This window comes from Cupressus sempervirens, chromosome 1 (genome assembly GCF_028749045.1).
Source record: "Cupressus sempervirens isolate cs-2001-9-10 chromosome 1, ASM2874904v1, whole genome shotgun sequence".
Classification (NCBI taxonomy): Eukaryota; Viridiplantae; Streptophyta; class Pinopsida; order Cupressales; family Cupressaceae; genus Cupressus; species Cupressus sempervirens.
The window spans coordinates 267,803,907-267,812,151 of NC_143118.1; positions in this window are offsets into that span (position 1 = coordinate 267,803,907).

The window sequence follows — 8,245 nt, forward strand, 5'->3', positions numbered from 1 at the left end:
GATTTATTTTAGTAGTAACTAATTCACCCCTCATCTCTTAGTTACTCTTATATTTCCAACAAATGTTTGAGTTGAATTTTTTTTTTTTCCATTTTTTTTGTTTTAAAAAATGTTTTGTATACTTTAGTAGTGATACGGTTGTCCTCTTGGGTTCCCTTGTAGGGAACTATATATTCCACTATTAAAATCAAATTAGAATCAAACTTTTACTTTATATAATTACTATCTAATTCATGACACATAAATCTATGACCCCTTTAGGTAAAAAAAAACCCAAAAATCATCTCCATATAAACCCTCTAGTTGTAATGCCTACCCCTAGTTAAATTTTCATGTTATCTTTCCCAACTCTTCTAGGCTAGTTTTATGATTAGCAATACTTGGTTACCAGATTTGATGAAATTTTATTTCAAATGAAGTTGATATATCTATGAGCTACTTGAGAATTAGTTATTTCATCTATTTATGTTTATCCTTTTGATGATGATGTTTCATCTGTTCATATAGTGATTTCAGTTATTTTAGCATGATGATAGATAGATTGATGATTTATATGTAGTTTCTATGGATACTTGCATGTGTATGGTGTACCTATATGTTTTACTTTATATTTGACATTTTTTATTTGATTGAGGGTGGGATTTGTGCTCACCTGCTAGTCAGGATGTACACAATACACCACTCCCTGCCATTGTCAGTTTAGTTTGAATTATATGAGAGTGTACATGCTTAGATTTTATGCAGATTGCAAGTACTAGGCATCAAGTTCCCTAAATTTCCAGGATGAACATGACCTATTAGAGTATCTCAATAGTAAAAGAGGGGAGATAATCCTTGAGTCCAAGTCCTAACCTTAAGCCATTTTGAATTTACCAAATTAAAATATGGATTTGGCCATTTCTGAGAGGGGGCTTATGTTTTATGATTTATAAAATATTTTGTAAAAATATATATATTAAAAAATGAGAGAAGGGGTTGTGAACCCTCTTGATTGTGATTGCGAGTCACTACCATAGTAGTGGACGTTGCCAAAGCAGTGAACATTGTGTTGGAATATCTTATTGGAAAGAATGCTTCTAAGAGGGGGGGTGAATCAGAAGTACTAGCTTTCTCATAGTTTCAAATCCTTAATAACATATCTTTGAAATGAACATGCATGCATATAAACATTAAGCAATCATGAGAAACAAATATGCATCACCACATAACACTTGAGATTTTGGTAACCTAGAAACCCTCCAGAAATAAGAAGGTAAAACTAGGGTGGGGATCATACCCAAAAAATCACTGCAATAATAATTTTTGACCACTTCTAAAAATCTGCCATGTTAAAGGCCTACCTGTCAAAGGCTTTACACTGTATCAATAGTGACCTGGTTAAAGGATTTACAAACGATTTACATGAAGTGTTACCCTATCAAAGGATTTAGTCACCTAGTTAAAGGATCTACAAAATAGCGGCTAAGCTAACCTATCACCATAGGGTTTTCTTTCTAATACAATTGCTGGAGAGTATTAGGTATAATAAACCTGATAGCTTACAATCCTTCAATTATTGAATATAGGCACTTGATCTACTTTTTTTGATCTTGATCCTTTATGATCCGATACTCTTTTCTCTGAAAATTAGTTTTTCTTACACACCCTTGTCTTCCTTACACACCCTTGTCCATCCACTTCCATGCAATGATATTTTGTCTTCCTTATAAAGACACTCAAAGACTTAGGGTTAGTTATGGATCTACGATCCATATTGAATCTTTGTTTCCTTCTTATTCCTTGCACTTTTATCATTGGTTGCATGCCTTTTCCATTTTTCTTATTGGTTGCATGAAAATTGCATAGGAAATATAAATGATTTGATCTTATCACTTAAATCCTCTGAGATTCGTCATATGTCAGCTATGAAAATAGTTTTCATCTGAGTTTGTGAAGTTTCAAACTCATATGCTGATTCTGAGTTACTTGGCACTTACTACTTCCTGATGCTCAACACCTTCTATAACTTGGCTCCTATATATGCTCAGTACTTAGATCATGCTCGATATCTACAATCACTCGACACTTGATCTTCACTTAGCACCTAAAGACTACTCGACACCTAAAGATCACTCGGCACCTGATGAATTTCCTGACTCGGCACATGTTGTGGCTCGACATACATAGTGTACTCGACTTCAATGTAGAAAGTGGTTAAGTGTGTTGGCACTCAAGTGTCAAAACCATTTTTATACTAACAATCTCCCCCTTTGACATGAGTGTCAAAAACACTTAACTAAGAAATATTTATCTAATCTTATGAGTATGTTTACTGATTTGCTTGGTATATATATAGAGGTTTAACAAAAAAATTGTAACTTTGTAGCTTACAATATATATACCTTAAAATTATTATAACTCTTATAACTCCCCCTGAGTTGATTATGTTGATGTCTTGTGCCATTGTGCCTAATGTTCTCTTTAATATATCTTCACAATATTATCTCCCTCTTAGAATATTATCTCCCCCTTTTCGATACTGATGTCAAAGGGTCCTAAATAGTAATGCCATGCTTGGCCAAAAATGTCTTGTTTACCTCAAGGAGTATTTGGAGAGTTGCATCCCAGTTATTTAAGGCAATATCCAATGACTTTTGTTGGATTACAAGCTCTGCTATGAGATCAACAAGTCTTTCATGTGTAGAAATATTTGGATCCTTCTTTAGGACTATTTCTACATAAATTTTCTCCTTGTGCAATATTTCTAACTGAGGAGTAACGAAGGCTTGAATTTGCATCAGCTTTTCTTTTATAGTGGCCTCTTTTGCTGATAATGTGGCTAATTCCCTTTGAGTGTGTAATGTTTGAGCAAATTGCTTTTCACTCTATGTAGGGTCTGAGGATAGTTGTGTGCTAGAGACCTTTAATTTACTCTCAAGGTTCAAAATTTTATGATTTATTTCTTGCGTGAACCTGGAAAAATCACATAATTTTCTATAAAGGGAAAATATGTTCCCTGATACACTTTTTACATTTTCCAATTTCTTGGCTAGGTCAACCTGTCCCAAAATTATGTTATTAGCTATTTTCTGATTGACTTTGCCTACAAACTTCTTTTTTGACCATTCCATTAGTTTTACATTAGTATCATGGTCTTCATTATTTACTTGGTCAACTATATAGATAATTGCTCAAGTATTGGACTGTTTGCATCTGGAGGTTGAAGACTAAACACATCCATGAATATATCTTTTATTTTATTCATTACCTATTTGTATTTGTAGTCTTTCCTCATTTCCTCTTGTCTCTTTCTCTTATCCAATGCACTCTATATTTCATTAATTTTTTCCTCATTTAGAGTGCTTGAATCATAATAGGGTATTTTGATTTCTTCATCAAGCTTAGGAATACCATAATGGATGGTCTTGGCTACCCTAGTAGAACTTGAACTTGGTGTACTAACATGTAAGGTCATTGTTTCAGTACTTTGCTTATTACTAGGTTTGGTGGGAGTTCCTGTTTTAGATAATTCAACCAAAGTTTGTATTGCAGACTCCTCTTTATTTTGAGTTTCTTCCTTATCCTCTTCTTCTTGCTTGTCTTCTTCTTCTTGTGTCACTACTGCTAGAGGAGTACTTGCTATCTAAACTGTTGTTCCTATGACTACCTCTGTTGTTGCACTTAGCTCCTGATGTGTTTGAGTAGCTAATCTTGGTGGTGATCAAGGTGGTAGAAATGTAAGCCAAGTAGTTTGAATGATTTGAGGTGGTTCTTGTGGTAACACCTTGGCTTCTTTGAGTTTTTCTACTGAATTTTGAAGATTATCCACATTGACCAATATAGGACGTGTACACAATTGTGCCTGTAAAGTTCTTTGGTCAAGGATCTTAGTAAGATCCACTGCAGTTAATGGATTGATGTTTTGACATGTGGTGTTAACAACATCCTTAATCTTTATGATTTCTACAGGTGTGGCAGGTGAGTGAGGCAGGCTAGGAGGTGAAGGATGTGTGTCTTGCACACTTTGTTGTTCATCAGTTCCTTTGTCTTCATCTTTTCCTTCCTCCTCTCTATCTTTCTTATTTTCCTCTTCTTCAACCTTTTTCTCTTCTTCTATTTTCTCTTCTCTCCTCTTCCTTCTTTCTTTAGGTTTAGCAGTAGCTTCCTCTTTGTATACCTCTTCAAGAACATCTTCAAATCTCTTGTACAAGTTTTTCCAAACTCTTCTTGTTCTCTACACAACTTCTTCAATTTTTTTTTGCAGGATAGAGAATGCCCTATATTTAGGTGTAAACCTTTTTCTATGCCTTTTGATTGCTTGAGTTACCTATTCTTTTGTTAAATTGGGTAGTAGGTTTGCTAGGGTTGATTCCCTCATCTCTTTCTCCATCTTTAGACAAAAATGCCATCTGTCTTCTATAGTTTTAGACAATTTCTTTGGCAATTGTCCATCTAGTTCAAGAGGTGTATACTTGAACTGTGCCATTAATGCATGACTGAATCTTCTATGCTATTTTGTTCTTCTTTACTGAACTTATTGAAATCAATCTTTTTTATTTCATTTAAGTCTCCATTCCTAATCTTCTTACATAATGTATCAATTGAAAATTTAGGAGGACTTATCTTTTCAATTTGATCTTCTTCATCAGTATCAGGTTGGGTCACATATCTTTTCCTTTTTTTTGGCTCTTCCTGTGCCTTTATGTTTTTCTTCTTTGTGGCTTCCTCTTTAGCCTTTTGAGTAGAGGCCCTTGTTGTAGCTCTAGTTGTTGGCTTCTTAGGCATTTTCATGATAGCTTTCTTTGGTGAAGGCTGAGAAGCAGGAGGTGTCTTTGTTTTCCTTTTGATCACTCTGCTTTGATGGGTGCTTCCTTGGTTTGTGCTTCCTCGGCACTCTCATCTTTCTCAAGTGGCTCTTGTACTGGCTCACCTTCTTTTTCCCCTTCACTAATCTCTTCTTCTTTACCTGCTGCACTTGATTCTACAACACCAAATTTCTTCTTTATGTGCTTTACCAACTTGTCCTTTTTCTTTACTGCTAAGGCTGTCTTGGGTTCTATAACAACTCTTGATTTTACAATGTCATATGTTCCAAATGCCTTGGCAGATTTGTCCATTTCCTCTGCAAGTAAAGCTATGATGGTTGTAGAAGCTTGATCAACATCAAGCTCATATCTCAATGGTCTAAGCCATCTTGTTCTTGGAAGGACCGCTTGAATGTAAGTGTAATCAATATCAACAAGAAAACCTATGCCATTTATATGCTTTTCTACCAGTGAAATTGGTATTCTCATTCGGTTCTTCATTGTATTTTTGAAATCCTCAAAATAGATAGACATTTGATCATCAAAGCTATCTCCCATTTGTGCAATGAAATCATTAATTTGATCAACAATGGTTTTATTCTGACTCTAGTTGACTTTGCCAAATGAAAGGAATTCCTTCATTATATAGAAGAACATAAAAACCAACACTGAACCAAATTTACACTGTGCGCCCTTGGACTTTCTAATAGCTCCAAGATTTTCATTGATCTATTGCAACAAGAGCTCTTCAAGGTCATAAGTGTGGTCTTTCTTTACAAGTTTATGTGCCACATCTATTGCTATGAAAGGTACACTATTTAACCTGCTGGATTGGTAAAACTTATGTGATATGATCCTTATAGCAAAGTCTAGAAGGGGATCAGTTATGGTGTCTATAGTCATGCCTCTATTGTTCCACTTTGCACCTGTGTTCTTCTCAATTTTTTCCTTCTTTTCACTTCTCAAAGTCTTTGGCTGATCGAGGGTTGGAAAACTAGTAACCTTACGAACCATCTTCTTAGTAATCTTAACTTGCCCTTGTTCTAACTAGAATGATCCATCATGGATTCTACTAAGTAAAATGCGTATCCACTCATTTTTGAATATGATTGAAAAAACTAGGGCTTTGGTTAAACCCTTCTTTTCTATGACATAAAACTCATCTTTCAGAATACCATTTTCACAGAGTTTGTCATAGGCAATAAAGATTTCCAAATCTTCTATGGCTCCTATTTTACAATTATAGCATTTTCGTACATCCTAAACCATAACAAATTTTTCAAGGATGGCAGACAGGGTACCAGTGGGATTTTTTTTGTATGCAACCTATGGTATAGGTCTAAACTCAAGTTGCTTTACTTCGTTGCTGACAAGTTGAATCTCATGGCTCATTTTCTCTTAGGTCATTTTTGAACTAGATGCCATTTATATCCAAACTAGGGTTTTAATTATTAAAGTAAATTTCTCAAACTGTAAAACTTGGCACTTGAAAGAAATACTTAGATAGATACTTAAATTGCTTGGGTAGATGTTGAATTGTTGCAAATCACTTGTTGAAAGCTTGAAAGTTGCTCAGTCATGCTCAAGGAAATTGCTCTTGGTTTTAATGTCTCAAGAATGAAATGATTTTTACTTTTAAGTGGCAAAAGAAACTTTTGCATTTAATGCATTTTAGTACCTACACCTATCACTTGACTTCCGAATGTTTTTCAACTTAGCTTCCACTTAGTAGCTATACTGAACATCTACTTACTTTATTGATAACTCGTCATCCAAAGTAGTTTCACTCAGCATCATTGTTCAAGTTTAGTCTTAGCATCTTATCTTATGCTTATTTCTTCTTTTCAGTGCTTCTTTGTCTTGGGACTGATGTATGATACAACTTTGTATATCAGTCCCATATATCTCTCTTATGCTTAGATTGATGAGGTGTGATCACTTGACCTGTTAGATGAAGTGATCCCTTTGCTTGATGTATTGCACTCATCTTTATTCTTCCAAGTTTTATTCATTTGTCCTCTTATGAAATCAATCTTTTCTTTTTCTTTGTTGGCTTCAGTATTTGGTGCTTTGGACCTTGTAGGACAGTTTTTGCTGGTATGGCCAGTTTTTAAGCAACTAAAACATGTGGTTTAACTGAACCATATTTTCTAGATCCCCTTGAAATGTGTTCTTATGCAATTCTAGGGTATATGTCCATATTCTTGACAATAGTGACAACTGTACCTGGTGTTATAATCCCAATGGTAGTGACTTTCATTCCCTTTTGCTGGTTGATTTGATGTCCACATAGGTTTTGATCTATATTCAAATGCCCTATGTCCATATTTTTTGCAATTATAACAATGTCCATCAAATCTTTGTGTTCTTGGGATTTTGTATCTACAATCTTGTGTCATATGTCCTTGCATGTTGCACTTGTGATAGTAACTCTTGCTTTTGTGTGTGCTTGGCTGATTGATTCTTCTACTCTTGCAAATATTAGCAGTATGTCCCTTTTTATTACAATAATGACAAGTGGGTTTAGAATTCTTACCTTTGTCACTTCTTTTCTCAACACTCTTTGATGATTCACCAACTTCAGCACTGTTGTATCCGAGTCTTGATGTATCATGGGCTAATCTTGTGAATTTCAGCAATTGTTAAAAGTATTTTATGGCTTCGCTTGACTTCTTGAGACTCTTTGCTGTCTCTTTTTTGATGTTCAATTCATTCTGCAATTGTTCATTCTGCATCCTCAAAGTAGAGATCTCAATATCTTTCATATTAAGTTCATGATGAAGATTTGTCATTTGAGCAAGTGTATCCATCTACATGTTTGAGACCCTTGTTAATTCAGTACATTTTTCTTCTAGTCTGTTTGCAAGATTTCTTTTGTCATCTTCCATCATGATTCTATCCTCAACTGCTCTTTTCTTTTGTTCAGTGATTTCACATAACATTATGGCCTGTGATTCATGTTCCATCTTGAGAGATCTTATTTCTTCTGCTTATATTTTCTTTTTCTCCATCAGTTCTGTTATTGCTGCATCAAATTCTTTAGTGTCTCCATTGGCAAATACTTGTGTGGTATCAATCTCCTTGTAGTGTATGTCATTTTCAGCTATGGCTATCTCCTTTCTTCTTTTCAAAGATTTTCTTAATTCCACTCTAGCTTCCTCTACTTTTTGTAGAGTGAGATGCACATCTATCACCTAGTTTTCAATGATCTTTCCAATTTTGAAAATTTCCATCTTTAGATCTTTTCCTCCAAGCTGTTAGGCTCCTTTTTGAGAGAAATTGGACTCTGATACCAATTTTTGGAATATCTTATTGGAAAGAATGCTTCTGAGAGGGGGGGTGAATCAGAAGTACTAGCTTTCTCATAGTTTCAGATCCTTAATAACATATCTTTGAAATGAACATGCATGCATATAAACATTGAGCAATCATGAGAAACAAATATGCATCACCACATAACA